The 16837-nt window shown below is 41.7% G+C and overlaps 1 protein-coding gene across 1 annotated transcript in view; it reads right to left on the bottom strand.

Moving 5' to 3' along the window:
• Nucleotides 1-16837, bottom strand: part of LOC126268101 (proton-coupled amino acid transporter-like protein pathetic) — a 110710-nt gene that overhangs the window by 15249 nt on the left and 78624 nt on the right. The window lies entirely within an intron of this gene.

Below are 16837 nucleotides of genomic sequence, written 5' to 3' on the forward strand. Positions count from 1 at the left end.
GACAAATAGCCTCATGGTGCAGAAGAACTACTCTTGAAATATGATCCCTCTTTAGCTGAAGTTGTCAAGCGATGATAACTAGGTGGCATTCAGTTGGAGGTAGTTCAACCCATTCCAGAAGGTGAAAGAAAGTTCCTATTGCAGAATTTGGACTGCAAGGGAAAAGTGGTAGTGCCTGATCATCACATTTTGCAACAATGTCCCATGTTGAAAATCAAACCTTTCCACAGGGTCTAATAGAATGAGGACATGTAACACTGTAAATTAAGATCCATCCCTTGTATAGGGATGGTTGGTAGCCCTCCTTGTACTATTTGAGAGGGATAGACATGTGCTAGTAGTTCCATACTATGGTCATCAGTAATGATACAAACACCACAATAAAGTGCACAAGCGTATTTCAAAGTATCAGTTTCAAACAGACGTGCATTTGATATCATGTAAGATCCGAGGAATGTAATGACAAACCATCCCAAGAAGGAGCTCAATCAGGACAATGAATTAAGACTCCCACAGCATCTTCAATACTTGCTGATCAGTATGGGGCTAACTTTGACTACGACTCTCCTCAGATTCTTCTCCAGCCAGTTTCCATTGCATAACTAGGCAAGACTATGTGGCTGCCACATACTTCTGGCAGTGTACTACCTGAGTGACTCCATCACTGAATCCTGAAGGCTACACAATGGAGACTCACCACCACCATTGTCTGCCAACGACTTCAATGGATGCAGTATGGAGAAGTATGGGGTCAGTATACTAGTCTCTCAACTACTGTCAGCATTCTGACATTTAGAGATGTTATTATTTCCTGTTTAAGTGGATTCTCACCATCATGACTGTATCCAGTCCATTCCTATCCTTCTATAGAGGTTAAAAATGAAAACAAGGTCCTCTACATGATAATCAGACATATTGATTGCTTCTGAGGTGGACACTGTAATTATTCCTTTAAATGAAAAGTGAAATAGCAATTATATGCTTGTGCCAGACCACATGGTGCTAATTCATGCACGATAAATGTGTATCTTTCCTCTAACTTGCATAATAGTGTACAAGTTATGAAGGTTCTGAATGCATCAAACATTAATTTTTACTAACACCTAAATTACCATTCAGTCATAGCTTATGCAGTATGTTAGTATTGACAATATCTTTCAAGGATCTAGTTCCCACTATCATATGTAATAAATTCAAGCTACATTGTGTTTTTGTGGAGATCTTGACAGAGATGAATCAAGGACGTTTTTCACCACAAGTGACATATCATTCAGTAATTAGATTCAACTGCCAATTTACCCAAAAATAATGGAAGTTTGGAATTTAGTGAAGCAGGCACACAAGCCACCAAAGGACTTGACATACAGTAGCTAGCAGTATAATGAGATACAGTACCTAGCCACCAAGGACTTGAGATACAGTATCTAGCACCAACAATCTGAATCGTCAAAGGCTGAATTCGGATTTGTACAGTTACAAGCTTGGACATTTCCTTCAGCACCTGATTAGAAGGCAAATGTAGTCTTTTCAGGTTCTTCCTCAGTTGCTAACAGATGCCTCAGGAGCCCTGTTGACATGCCGTGCAGTCAGGCCCTGGTAGGTTTCCAAGAGTTGGCAGAAGTAAAGTCATACCTCTCTGCCAGCAACTGTTGAAGTCGGCCACCCATGTAGTCTTGACCAGCTCACTTTATTCCAAGAAGCGTTCTGCCTGTGTGAATGGTTCACTGCTCCACAGTATGTGGTCATCACGTGCACTTCCTGGTACCGAGGTGGTGCTCGTTGCGACAGCCGCATTATACTGACCTTTTTGGTAGCCTTTAACTTAACAAATTCTCTCAAAACAGAATATGAATCTATTGACTTCTAAGTACCATTTTCAATGGCTACAGTTGACATTCTACACAATCATATCTAAACATTCTTGACCTAAGGCATGTTTTTGTCAACTAGAGTTTTAAAAATCTCCTCTCACTACTGGCTGCAGGTAAAGGTAAAGTCAAGAGGTTTTGTAAGGTTACAAAAGTCGCGAGAAAAATGTCATATTGCTTTACGGGAAATAAGGTAGGTCTGACGAGGCATGAGGAGCACTTCCAGCAGGAATATTGGGCGCAAAGATTAAAACATCATCTTCCAGTTCCTTCCCACTGGTGCCAGATTCATCACCATTGTTTAATGCATTCTCAAGAGCTGTACATACGACTTTTATTTTTCTACCATCCCTCGTCTGAAGATCATAAATAACGTACAGAAAGCAGAAGCTCTTACTGTAAGTGTAAATAACGTAAAACCTATTTCTGGACGACAATGCAGAAAAAATTATCTTGAAGGAACTTTCTGCTTCCCGTTCATCAACAGGTTCATTGTTAGACTTCTAGGTAAAATATTCTCCATTCTCGTGGGACTAATTAACTTATTTCCAAGTCTGTGTGAGATCGACTTTCGTGTTACCAATTACATTTGCAACTGTTGACACGGTATTTAAGACTTCTTCTGACCTTTCCTGCTAATTATGATATTGCCTGTATACGAATCTTGGACTTGAACGCCTCTTATCTACTTGGGTGCCAAGCTGCCGCTTGGGTTGGGCACTCGATGTGTCATCAGTACTAAGCTGTTAAATGAATTGCGAGTTATCTCAAACCGTGTGGTAAATGTGTCGTGGCACTGATTCCAGAACATGTCCAGATGCGCCATTCCGTCACGCTGGTGATTTCCACACTTTGCGTGAAGTGTAGCCAAGTTTGGGACTTGCGCTGATGTCTTGGCAAGAACGGCGTTACGTTTCTCCATTAGACGAAGCGTGTTCCAACAATAACGGTTTTCGGGACTCGCACTGCCTGTTGCGAAATCTGCCCTGTCTAGCCGCCATGACACGACGGGCGACTTGTGTCCTTTTCAGTCTCCTCTAGCAAATTGTCAAAAAGTTCGTCAGCGACAGTTCAGATGGTAAAAAAAAATTCTTTTATTTATCCAAAATATTTCATCCTTGTATTTGAGACGGTACAGTCAAATGTTTCGGGCTTCAGCGCAACACATTGTACGTAGTCCATAACTTAGGCACGGGAACAATATTCTGCTCAGATTTAGCAAATTTAGTAATTTTGTAAGCAAATTAATTAGAAATGATGCATTACTGAAAAATATTACTTAAATTAAGAATGCAGATAAAAATATTGCACACACCAAATTACATGTATCGTTGTAGTAAAGAAATAACAAATTGTATAAACTTCCTCAAAAAAATCTTACTGTTTACGGCTGCTAATGTACATCCGTTTTAGTAAGACGTATAATAAAGAACAATTTTATTTGCTCCTCATAAATTATCAATATTGTTTAGTTATAAAAGAGCGGTGCTGAAATTAGCTGTTGAGAAAATATCACATTCCCGGAACTGTGTGTATATATATATATATATATATATATATATATATATATATATATATATATATATATATATATATGTGTGTGTGTGTGTGTGTGTGTGTGTGTGTGTGTTTATAATTTTATTTTGCGTTTCCTTGCTTCAAGCGAAGCAAACTCGCCGATTAAGTCACTGACTTAAGCTTAGGAGTTGTGTGTCGCATACTCGTATTCAGTCGACAATGCAGCTAAATCTGACAGTCTGCTTCAACGAATACTTATTGTATCCACAAGATGATGCTGTGTAATATTGTTGCATTAATTTGTTATGAAGGCGGTGCTGATAGACAATAAGAGCAGTTTAAAAGATTTGAGCTGTCGGGGGTACTTAACCTTGCATTACTGTGCAACTGTTTACCAGGTATCCAGTCTAGCTTACCAAATTCTCAACCAGACTAACATTAACTATAATCTTTTAATAGTCATATGACAACCGGTGATATATATAAAAAAGAGAATTTAAATAAAAAGAAATAAATCAGTTTATATTCGGAAATTTATTGATCATTGAAATTTCAGCATATTAAACATGAGTCATAACTAAGCTGGTGCCTTATTTAGGATTGTAAAAATGTGAGTCTGTAATCTTACGGAGCACATCAAATATGGAGCCAAGATTGGAAGACTGCATACAACACTGCATTCATAAATTAACACACGAAAAACGTTGAAACGTATGCGAGAGGAAATTAACCACAACCAACCGATTCAACTTTCACCCAAAGAAGTTACGTTTGTAGCGCAATCCTGTCCGTCATGTAATTACCACACACTGGTATACTAAATTCATACTAACTCTCTGTGAAATCTTCCCGAAAAGAATAGCTGAGGGCTACTTTGATTATTACACTGCATGCTTCACGTGGTCAACTTGGTTTACACAAATAGTGTAACTCCACAATAATTTTGATAATTAAAATAAATTAGATCGAAAAGCAATTTACAAAAGAAAAACCTCGAACTGGTTACTATCGTCTTACTATTAACCTGATGGATCAAACAATTGTATAAGCACGTGGTACTGGTCTCACAAAGTACACCCCACGTGGGTTGAACATAAAGAAAAGTTGCTATATTGAAAAATATTGTTAAGGGGAGGCGTTATAATCTCACGCACATTCGCATTTAAGATTGATGATCTTAGTTAGAGTTACTGATCAACACGTGGTTCCACTTTACTCACAAAGTAGTGAAAAAGCAACTACTGGAAAATATTCTGAAGTTCACACTCGAAATACACTGCGTTGCAATTTAAGATAACATTAGATATTTTAGAGCTAAACCTGAAACAAAGGTTATTAAATTTTCAGTTAGGCTGAACTTAAGAAATCCATTGTCCTGCGGACTTAGCAGACACGCGATTAGCCGGAGATCTTACCACTTCAGACGCTCGCCGCGGGCAGACTGACCTGGGCTCCTACCGAGCGCGCTTCCGAAATACAAACGGAAGTGACCAGAGAGGCAGCTCCCTATACCAACATGACAAGGAACGGACAGGAACATACTAAGAATGGAAAACGTCTCTGCTTCTAGAAAGCGTAGCTATCTCTTCCGACATTGGTCCTACTGTTCTCTAGCAGACAGGCTTGTCTGCTACCCTCAAGCATGCAACTAGAAATACATTTGCCCATTCATCCTCTCACACAGAAGGGAAGGGGGATGACAGTATCTTATCATATACAGTAAATAAAAGAAAGCAGATGTAGGTTCCGTATGAGACTGTGTGACATGAATTACATATAAACTGTGTTTTAAAGTGTAGTAGTGTGACAGATCGTTCTTATTTAGGTGTAAAAGTAACACGTTTGACTGCTCAGTCTCCTCCCAGATAGTCAGAAACACCACAGTAAATTTAGAAGAGGAATTTATGCCGTAAATGACAACAGATTTAAGAAATTAACATGAAAGGAATCCAACAGAGACCTTTCAGCTGTTATTGGCATTGTATTAAATATCTTCAAAGTCATTTCAGTTTTGGATCAGCGTCTCTCAACCGTAACTTAAATCTGAAAACCGCTCTTTTTTTTAAATCAGTTTTTGCGCTTCCTCTGTGGCTGCATTGTTGGCGGGAGCCTGTTTCGCCAGCCCCTCGTGGAACGGGAGACAGAAAGACCGTGCCAGTTTTTTAAAAACTTCTTACATTAAAACATTAGCGTCATTCCTAGGAGCGCTTAGTGCTCGGTTAACTAAGAACCATTATGGCGTCACGTTCGGTCGGCAAACCTTACCCTGCATTGTTTGCCAACCCACACCTGCTACGTTGCCAGAACAAGATGTAAACAAGTGTGCAGCGGCATTCTGAATTTTGCAATCTCCCTAGCCCACTACCGTGTTTGGTAAGACAGCTGGACGACACGAGAGCGGTGTTGTTTAAGTTGGGATGGTGCAAGGCGCAAACCATTTACTTATCATAATTTCGTAATCTGAGCGTTCGAGCATTAGAAAAGACATTCGTCAGACAATCGATCGCTCTAGGTTACGGTAAACGTCTGTAGACTGGCCAACATTTTTTTTTTTTTTTAATGAGGCATCGGATAATTCAGAGCAGTTATATATCTATACTGTGGACTTATCTTTAATATCTGTCGGTTGGGTCTAAATGTGCCAGTATATTGGTGTACTTGAAAGACTTGGTTAAGCCAGTTGATTCATGCTCGAAACGATCGGAGTAGATACTGCAACTTGGTAACTTAAGGTTTTAATTATTTCCGCATGTGATTCTCCAGTTCAGCCAGTGTTCCATCTGCAGCGATGTTGCTGTCGACGAGATATTAAGCACGACAAAAAACAAACAGCTTCACACTAAAGAGCCACTGCCATGTATTTCGTAACAGTGTTTGCTAGGTTTCACTTTGTTGCCATCATTATTCGCACTGACTTGGTAAGCATTACAACTGAACTTTACTCACAGTGTTTAGCTTTGCAGAGGTTTTGACGGAGCTAAACAAGTAGCGGGCGCAAATATTCATGTGTATACATAACATCAGTAGAGGTTTGTATGACTGTAACAGTCTTTCGAGCCTTGTAAGAGCTTTGCGTGCAGAAAGCTTAGTCACAGATATGTTCAGTTCTTCCTCTGTACATCAACTCTTGGAATGAATGCCCAGGAAGTTCTCTTTCGAGTTTAGTGAACAGAATTTGTCTGTCTTAGTACTTATTACGACATTCAAAAAGCTATGAATATTCCTGTTGTATCACATTGTTGTCTGGCAGACCCCCAGGCAAGTTTAGCCTCCAAATCGGAAACCTTGCCACGCGTAGTGGATTTCTGCCTTCAGGCAGTCCGAGTGTTATGTCCCGGTGAGTGTAGCCTTTTAGTATATGTGAAAATAACATCGAGATTTTAACGGGCAGTCTGATGATCAGGAACTGCAAGACACCATCTCTCCTCAACTTGCTGGCTAAGTAGCGGCAATGAACATTTGTTCCAACACCATGATTCGAAGCAGCGCACGTTAGCAAGCTTGGCTATAAATCGGGTTTCTTCTTGTCAAATTCCGGCGATTTTGGTGTATCCGTGTTACTGCAGTCCGCTGTTTCTCCACGATAAATGTTCTCAAAAATTACTGATGAACTGAAGTTTCTTTTCCCATGTCGCTGTTAACGCCTGTTACAATCTACAGGATGTTCTAGATGTCACTCTCCCGACTTGCCTCCTTCGCTCAATCTGTTGAGTAGTTTCCTATGGAATCCACCCACATAAGAGCAGCAGAACTTCAAGTATCGCGGCCAGCAAGGCACGATTACGTTAGATAAAAATTTAAAAATGGAAGGCAGTGCGGGCCAAACTTTGGTCGCAAATTTCGAAATGTCGAGTCTCGCTCAAGAGTGTTATTTTCTGATGAATTTGGGATGTATCACTGTTTGCTTGGGAGGGGTGTGGTTTTCTGATATACGGAAAATCCCTATTATGTGCAAAAGTTGGAAAACAAAACGCCCCATGTCAACACAATGCCTGTTCGGACCATTTTTTTTAAGGACACTTCAACAGAAATTTGTATTTGGACAAGTCGCCAACGTAGTTTATTACTTCAGCTCGAAGACGTGGGAATCACTAATGATGTGTGTTTACAGCAGGATGGAGGTCCAGCACACTTTGCTATTTAGTTGCGTGAGCTTCTTGATGAACAATTTCCAGACTACTGGATCGAGCGTAGTTTAGCAGCCCTCCAGCTCCAGTGAAACGACCACCATGAAGCCTTGACCTCACCACGCCGGCCGACTCATTATGGAGAAGAATCAAGTGCCATGTGGCTCACCGTTGGCTAGATTTGTGAAGAACTGAGCAAAAGTGTTGTGGAAACCTTTCGAATCGAAACTCATAACATCATCCACAAGATGTCGAAAAGAACATGGATCTCTGTGGAAAGCATGGTAGTGTATATACAAAATCGCGGGGTATAGTGCATGGTTTTTATTACTCCATTATGCTGGGTAGTTAAAATTGAACTCCTCACGGAGGTCCAGAGTAAGCTGTAATTATCGTGTGGGAGCCAAACTTGGTAGATGTGCTAGTGTGTTAATGGGAGACCGATTTACGCAGGAGAAAAATTAGTTCCAATTTTAGCCACCAAGTGCAAATCTGGCGCTGTACACGATCTAGTAAACGTCTTTGGTGCTCGTATTGAGCTAACTATGCAAGCGCCGATTAATAATAAAATCAACATCAAGCCTTTCTCACTTGTTTGACCTTTTCTTCCCAGGTCAATAGAAACATTGTAATTGGGACTAATGTTTTCCCAGCGTAAGTTGGATCCGCGTTAACGCATTAAAATATCTACCAAGTTTCGCTGGCATACAATAATTACAGCCCAAATTGGAACTCTGCGTGTGACTGCGCTCGATAACCAACTGGTAGAATATACTGGTTTGACCTAGTGGTACAAGAACTTCTCGGAGACACGGCACTTATTCAGCTGTTATGACAGCGTATGTTACGGGACGCTTTGATGAGATGAGTGCGTGATAGACTTGCGCAATGCCGCGCGGCTCTTCCCACGAAGCTGCAAACGAGTCCCGAAGGCTGACCACGGCGTCAGGCAGGGATCGCGTGGATGTGGCCCATTGCGGTAATGGTCAACATCCCCCGCGACGGCTTCAAGTGGCTCAAGTACCCGCCAAGGACGGCCAATTGCGGATCGCGAGCTGCGTTCCCTTGTCACCTGTCTGGTGGGAGGGGGGGGGGGGTGACAGCGAGGTCGCGATCGCATTTTATTTTTAGCTCCCGCTGCTCTGATTGCTACCAGCTACGTCATGGACGCCGATCCAGCGCCGTCGCTCTCGGGTGCGTTGACTCGCACAGTGTGAAGCCTAACTTTGGGTTAGTTGTTAACAATTTTAACTGCTTTTTGAAAGTGGTAGCCGGACCTTTTTCTAATTCCTTGTGGATAAATCTATCTCTGGTCGGATATAGACATGGCAAGCATATGGCCGTCCTGTAGCTGCAGCCATTATTGTTACACTACTATCATGGATCATACTTCAGAGACCAATCTCTCCTCTGACACACCGATCTCAATATAATATGTGGATCTGATCGTCCTATAACATACCCTACTCCTTGTTATTTCATGATATACGCGTCGATCAATGCGCCGTAAGTTGTTTGAAAAATTTTTCCACTGCCCTTGTGTTAAAGCGCAGGTATGCTAACGACGTCTAAGTAATCAGTCGGTAGAGCAGGTAAAGAGATCCTAAAGGCAGAGGGTGGGTAGTCCCTCATGTACAATCCATAATTACGTGGTTCTCTAGATAGTGTTACGTAAATCTGTAAGTACGTCTAAACTGGCACTGCTAAAACTTTTATCGAACTTTCGCTTGTTCACTTTGGTGCTACAAAAACCTGTGTTGAATTTTTAAATAATTCTAGATAATTTTTTTACGGGACAGATTTATGAAAATCTTATTTCGTTTTCTGTTAGGAGTCTACTTTTGTCCCTTATAAAAAAGAAAATGTTGTTACTAATAAAACTGAAGATACAGCTAAGCTGAGTAATCAAGCGGTATAAAAATAATGCAGCTAGGAACTCGTATTACGATATTGTATTATTTGGTATTAAATCCAAGCAATGTTCAGTTTAGTGGAAAAATAGAGCGCAGACAGCCTATATTTTAATTGTCGGTAAGAGTTAATTATGTGATAAAGAACTTATTCGACCACATCAGCGTTATGAGAAATAATGCGGTAGGTCATCACAAAAATCCTTCGTAAACTGTGCTATAATATGCATCTGACAAGCGAAATCACTTTTGGAGGCGCTCGCGGCATTTACCTCCCGCTTCACAAAAATCTACCACGGGTTGTTTTGTGTTATTAATCAATGGTTGAAGCTGTATCGCTACAAGACACGAAACACGATGTCTCATGGGTAAAGTGTAGGCAAATTAGTTGTAGATTGCTTCGATCTGGTGTCCTGATTGACAGCCAGTGATTACGGCCATAGCGGTATCAGCTGCCAGATAGCGACGTCAATCCGAACGCCGTCACCGTAAAAATCGAAGTCTGCGTCATTCCAGGAAAAGGGTGTGTAACGGGATGCCGGAGATGACTTCTGCGGTTCACAAACTTCGTACGAGGACGAGTCAGTGTTCTTAGAGTCGTGGGAGAGAAAAACTCACACTGCTAATAATTCGTCTACAGTGGCCATTACAACTGAACACCTGCAAATGTCAAACCCTTTCGGTAATACTGATTCTAGTGACAAAAAATGTCCAAACTGTTGACATTTACGTTAGTTTACTCACCCATCTTCCGCAGCAACCAGGAAAACCGGTAGTAATTGTTGACATGTGTCACGGATGTTCTGTTTTTTACGAATGGAATCTATTGAAAGAAGGTTGGTGTTTGTTTTAAGAGTTGAAACAAAAATGCTCATATTGTTATTAAAAGTTGACTGTTGGTCAGAAACAGCTCGGTGAACACCGGAATTGTAGTGTCATTCAAATGGGACGTGTCTGAACATACGCCTCGTCGTCCAACTGGCTCCAGGAGACATCCACCTGCTGAAGATCATGACAAAGTAACATGGCTCCCAAATCCCAACGGTTTGCATCCGACATATAACATCAAGACGCTGTGGCAGGCTACCTGCGACCTCTTGTTAAGAAATGCGATAAATGTTTAAACATGAACAGTAACAATGCCGAGCAGTAATACAAAAGTGCAGCTTTAAGACATTCCCTTCAACCATTCCAATACGTTATTTCTTGACTAACGGAGGTTATTTTCCAGGTGACATTGTTGTATTTTACTGCGAACGGTCCCTATGCAATGTTCTGAGTACGTTGCAAGTGTCACTCGGGGTCAGACCAGTGTTCTACGTAACTGCGAGTGCATTAGATCAGAGCTAAGTGAATTCGAACATGAATAAATTGCTCGTGCTCATATGGTGAGTGCTTTCGTAACGGAGGAAACCGAGATGTTCGGTGTTTCAAAAGGCACAATCTAGAAGATTTATACCGCATATAAGGAAAGCGGGAAAACATCATCGGCCGAGCGGTTCTAGGCACTACAGTCTGGAACCGCGCGACCGCTACGGTCGCAGGTTCGAATCCTGCCTCAGGCATGGATGTGAGTGATGTCCTTAGGTTAGTTAGGTTTAAGTAGTTCTAAGTTATAGGGGACTGATGACCTCAGATGTTAAGTCCCATATTGCTCAGAGCCATTTGAACCAAAAACATCATCCGCTAAGTCACAACACGGACGAGGAAGTATGTGTTGAGTGAGCGTAACAGGCTGTCATTGAAGAGGATTGTTACGGAACATAAAAGAATAACAGCTACAAAATTCATTGGAGAATTAAACCATGGCAGAACCAATACAACAGGAAGGGAGTTCCATAAGCAGCGAATTCCAGGGAACGCGGCATTTCAAAAGCACACATCAGTGATGCAAATCCCGTAACATAAAAACATGGTGGAGAAGCCATAAAATCTGGACTATGGAGAAACTGAAGAAAGTCATTTCGTCATATGAGTCTTGTTGGACACTGTTTCTAACTTCTGTCCGAGTTTACGTCCCAAGAGTGAAGGAAGGTGGGGGTTCAGTGATGATTTGGGAAGGCATATTGTGGTAGTCATCTGGCCCCATGCGTACTCTGTGAGGACCCATTACTGCCAAGCATTGTGTGACCATTTCGGCTGATCAGGTCCATCCCATGGTACAGTTCCCCATGGCAGTGCTGTGTTTCAAGGTGACATAACCGTTGTTCACAGCTGGTCATGTGAACAAGTGGATGAAATGTCGCGTCTCCCATGGTCACCACAGTCACCAGATCTCAATGTTATTCAGTCTTTGAGACTTTGTGGTAGACTCTGGAGAGAAGGGTGCGCGATCGCTATCCATCTCCATCATCGTTACCTGAACACTTGCCACTACTTTGCAGGAATAGTGGTATAAGACTCCTCTGAAACTACACATGAACTGTTTTTATCCATTCCAAGATGACTGGAAGTGTTTCGAATGCCAAAGGTTTTCCCTACGCCGTTTTGGGCATGGTTTTTCCATTTTTACATGTTTTTGTCCACCCCCTGCAAGTGCTCGTTAACGCTCTTCATTTCGACACAACTTGCGCAGTCGTACTGTGTACAGTGTATGTTCTTAAAAAGTGGGGACGGCAACCGATGTTACGAAATAAGGAATGAATTGGAGAGATGAGAAAGTGGCTCGAGCAGGGATCACTGTCGCATGGCTCGAGCATGCTTCGCTTCAGAGTCGAGGTCACGAGAGGGCCGCCCCGTGGCAGTCTGGTGGCGGCACGTGGCCATTTACATTGGCGATCGCATTGTCGTTGCTTCCGGCGACCACAAAGGAAGAGCGCGCGCGAGCTCCGCATTCGCCAGCGCGCCTCGTCCACACAATGGCTGGCCCGCAATCTTCCACTTTGGCGACGGTGGCCAGACTTGGCGTAATAGGGCGCTATATTTAGAGGCGCTGGAGACGCTCATCTCACGGGAGGTGCTGATCCCAGCACTCTGTACGGCTGACGGGCCAATGCACAACCAAGACACTACTCTCTTTGTAACTGATAAATTAATGGCGTTGCCAATGTTCGTCGTCTGTGATTACATCCGCTTCAGCTTTCTCTTGGTGCCTTCCAATAACAACTGGATTTATTCTTATCTCTTTCTCACACTGACCTAGTCTCTGAAACCACCTATTTCCAGAACCAGCACTAAATACAAGAATGAACAATCTGGGAGAGAACGTGTACTGTTGATCAGTCTCTTTCTCGAAGCAGTATTGCTTCTCGCGTTTAAGACTTGAGTACTCGTAAATACAGAGGACTAGATAGAAAAATTATATAGTTATTGGGCGTAAAGCAGCTCGGCTTGAGCAGAATTATACGTACAAAAGAAGTAAACCTAACATTACTCTAGTGAAGCAGTATTTTTCGTCACTCTTTAGTGCCTCAGGGTATCTTCCAGAACAGCGAAAGCCAGGTCAGTACGGGGAAGGTCAAGGGCAGTTGGGGAGACACTGTTGCCATGTCACTCCCACTCAGTGCACGGTTGGAGAACCAGTAAAAGACAGATCGAAACACAGTCACATGTTATTTTCGGTTCGTCAGTTGCAAACAGGGCTAGTTTTGAACTGTGGTTGCGAAAACGAGGAAGCAGGAAAACCTGCAATATATGGGGTACTCACTGTTGCGTGTATAATGTAGAACGCGACTCATTCCCATCTCTACGAGAAAGTTTTGATTGTATTGGTATCTTCATGTTCACGCGAAGATACGGGGTGTCCGTCAATTTTTCGTCACTCATTAGTGCCTCAGGGTATCTTCCAGTACAGCGAAATCCAGGATAGTACGGGGAAGGTCAATTATTCTTACAGTTCAAGACTTCAATAACCTTAAAACTATACGAAATAATAAGAAGTGACAACGCATTTTTTTTAGCCTCCAGATGACACAATATTGACGCCAAATTGGACCCGGGAACCTGGTAAAATATTTCTGGAAGGGTGGACTGGACGAGATGGTCTACTTCGATGGCCACCACGATTTCCTGACCTCACACGATTAAACTTCTTCCTGTGGGGTTTTGTAAAGGACGTGGTGAAACGAATCAAGGTTAGGAACCTACAGGACTTGAAGGCACACATTCGAAATGCATTTGAATATGCCACCGTTGAGATCTTGAGAGGAATCCGCGTCACTAATGGTGCTCGCACTGATGTAAATGAATGAGGAAACAAAACTTTATGAGCTATCACAAATATGAAAATTATTTCTTCATATCTAGCATAGTTTTCAAGATGTTAAAGTAAAAAGTTGTACAGATAAATTGTAGGCATCCTGTAATGTAACGATACTGCTCAGCTGATCGTAACTGCAATATGCTATACACTGGACCAGGCTACGTGCTGTCTGGTCAACCACAGTTGTTCTACACATTATTTTGCTGTTGTAATGCTTGTGTTTATGACTCGTTTAATAATTTTATGTATATCTTGTCTTAGACATGAATGCCAAAAATGTTCTGGTAGGAACAATACAGGTATGCATTAAAATAACCTTAACCCGTGTATGCTTTCTCCATCAAGAAACTGCACAGAACTGTTGACCAAGTTAATTAGGTACATAACTATGTACCTTATTAAATTATTATTTGTCTTTTGTATTGTGCCTCTAAACATGAGCATGAGGCCCAACACCAGTTCTGTGTAATAAACTGTCTATTTTAAATAAGTTCTACTATGCAACCGATACTGACATTTTGCTTACTATAAAGCTCCTAGAATACATCGTTTGTCATTCTCGAAGTTAACAGAGATCGAGGCGGAGATCAATTGAAAAAAGATTAAGGAAGTAACAGGCCGTGACCTCGGTGAATGAACCATCGCAGAAGTTGTGTAACGTGGTTGACAAAAACCGCTCTTCCTAAATAATAGTCTGCTGCCTTCTCTATGACCCTTCTCGCTTTGTTCCTGAGTATCAGCGGAATGGAGGCGTGCAATAATGCGACATACTGTCATACTACATGTGCTGTTACGCTCAGGGTCCAAATCTATGATAATAGTGGGATCTCTGCTACAGAGACTTATACTGCACGAAGAGTCTTCAGTTACTATGTATCACTTCTACATGATAACTCTTTATCCGTCTTCAAATAAAGTAAAACAGAACAGCAAAGGCAACAAGGAAAAGAACAGCAGGTGTTTCCTCCGGACGTTGCCCTTTGTTAGACACTTTCCCTAGACACATGGCGTTTCCGCTTTGTGAAACAGACCGAGAATATTCGGCTCGTCTTATCGAACAATGGTCTTGAGTAGTTGTAACTCTAAGCTTTTTACTGTTCCTCCCGCATGTGCACCTAAATAATTTTGGAGACTGGGTCCTTCTCATCTAAAGCACAAATTCGTTTCTCTTCAGCCATACACGTTTCGCCACTGCTGCAGAATCGTTAGTGGTTACATTGTTTTTATAGTGCAATTAATGTAATTATTGGGTAGAGCTATTAGTGTGCCAACTAAAGGAGAGTCAGAGCGAAACAACATTAACATTAATTTCGGGATAAACGGTATACTAACTGATGACGCCATAGCAGTGACACCACGTGTTTGACTGAAAACAAACCAAATTATATTGCATAACGTGGGTTCGATCTCCGGGGGAAGAAAGAAAAACATTTCTATACCCTGTGTACACTATACTTGTTGTAGAGATTCGAATTATCATATTATCTCCTCCTCAGTTTCGTCTTTCTCACCACAAGCGCAGATTTTCAGCCAAGTAGTTACTCCTGCAGACTTCTACTTCAGTTTTGCAATTGGCTTACTGTTGTCTATTGGAATTAACGACTGTAGTGGATAGACTTTATTAAAAACGAACGTCAAAAAGGAATAGCTATTTTGTGTTTTTGAATTAGGTCCGTATTATATGTACAGTACTTGACGTTGGTGGTTTGCTATGTCCTAAATGAATGTGACTGAAAGATGGAGCCAACTGGACCGAGAATCTCGATACCAGTCAGAACCCTCTATTCCCGGTTGCAACAGTCTAAGCAAAGATGGAAGATATGTTGGAACTGTTTGCCTTTCAGATGAGTTACAGTAACATAAATCTTATTGCAAGCGACAAATCCGTGGCTGGATCACCCACTTCTCATACAGTTGTCGCCCAGTTCATCATAAGTGAATCTGGACAGCTTAAATTGGATAGACACTTAGTGGAATTGCCTCAGCACTCACACGCAGCCTTGTGTTAGCCTCGCTCTGTCACAGAAAATATCTTCTAATACCAGTGGAGACAGTGATGCCAAATCGAATGCCAACAGATTCATTTCAGTTACTCTACGTTAAACCGCCGACGAGTCCGAAGAACAGTTAATACTTAGTTATTTGCATGAAATTCAACGCCTATGTCAGACGATTTTTATTCTGCATAGAAAATGCTATTTTAAGACATAACATGCGCAGTTCTTATAGTAAGTCAGATACGAATGGGAGCGGCTGTGTTGAACAAGAGGGCAAAAGTGTTCTGTAATATGCACGCGCAGCCAGAAGGAGGTCAGAAAAACGGGGACGCTTCGCCGATAAAATTTTTTCCGAGCCGTTGACTCCTCTGGGAGGTGGAGTGGTGGAAGTCTTTCTCTAGCATTCCAGAAAAGACCTTGTTGGAGCTGAGCGGAGCAAAAGAGAGACGGGATGGCGAAGCGAACACTCGCATGGCTGAGTGTTCGGTATTTTTGCCACGAACGCATTGTTACAATTCAGCGTTGAAGTATCTTCCTCTGTTGATTTTTGAGAAAACATCTCGTAACGGAGACACATGTGAGCTCCCTTTTTTTTTACTTTTTGTTAAAACTTACTTTTACGTACTGTACATAGAAAAGGGCGTTGACAACGATTTTTGAGGGTTAGTTTTCATAACTGGAACATTTTAATGAAGGACGTTAACCATGGGTGGTGTACAGAACGGAACTCTCACTCTATAGTGGACTGTAAGCGACAGCGTATTTGCCTTACACACTAAAACTGTTTGCCGGTGCGGGATTCGAACCCAGACGTTGGAATCCCGACGAGTAATAGAGGCGTATTAGCAGCGATTGTGAAGCGTATTGGTATAGTGCGTTGCCTGTGGAACGATAAACCTTCGATTTCCGGTCTCTGGCGTACAGATATTTTTTATTTTTGTTTTGAATTAATTATTTGTACACACATATTGTCCGAAATACTGCATGTAACGAAAATACAAGACTTCATGTGACATATTTTGCTTCTACAATTCAACCAGCTATATACGTACGCAAGAAGTAACTGGCGCTAGCATAGCAACGAAAACATTCTCCTCCTGAAAGTTCTTTTGTGAGCAGAAGAAGACTGCAAAATGTGGTAGCTTCAACATATCACGGATTAAGAAACCAGAGAAGTAACAGCTTCACTGAAGTATTTCAGTAAGAAATGAAACCT

This window comes from Schistocerca gregaria, chromosome 4, assembly GCF_023897955.1.
Source record: "Schistocerca gregaria isolate iqSchGreg1 chromosome 4, iqSchGreg1.2, whole genome shotgun sequence".
Taxonomy (NCBI): domain Eukaryota; kingdom Metazoa; phylum Arthropoda; class Insecta; order Orthoptera; family Acrididae; genus Schistocerca; species Schistocerca gregaria.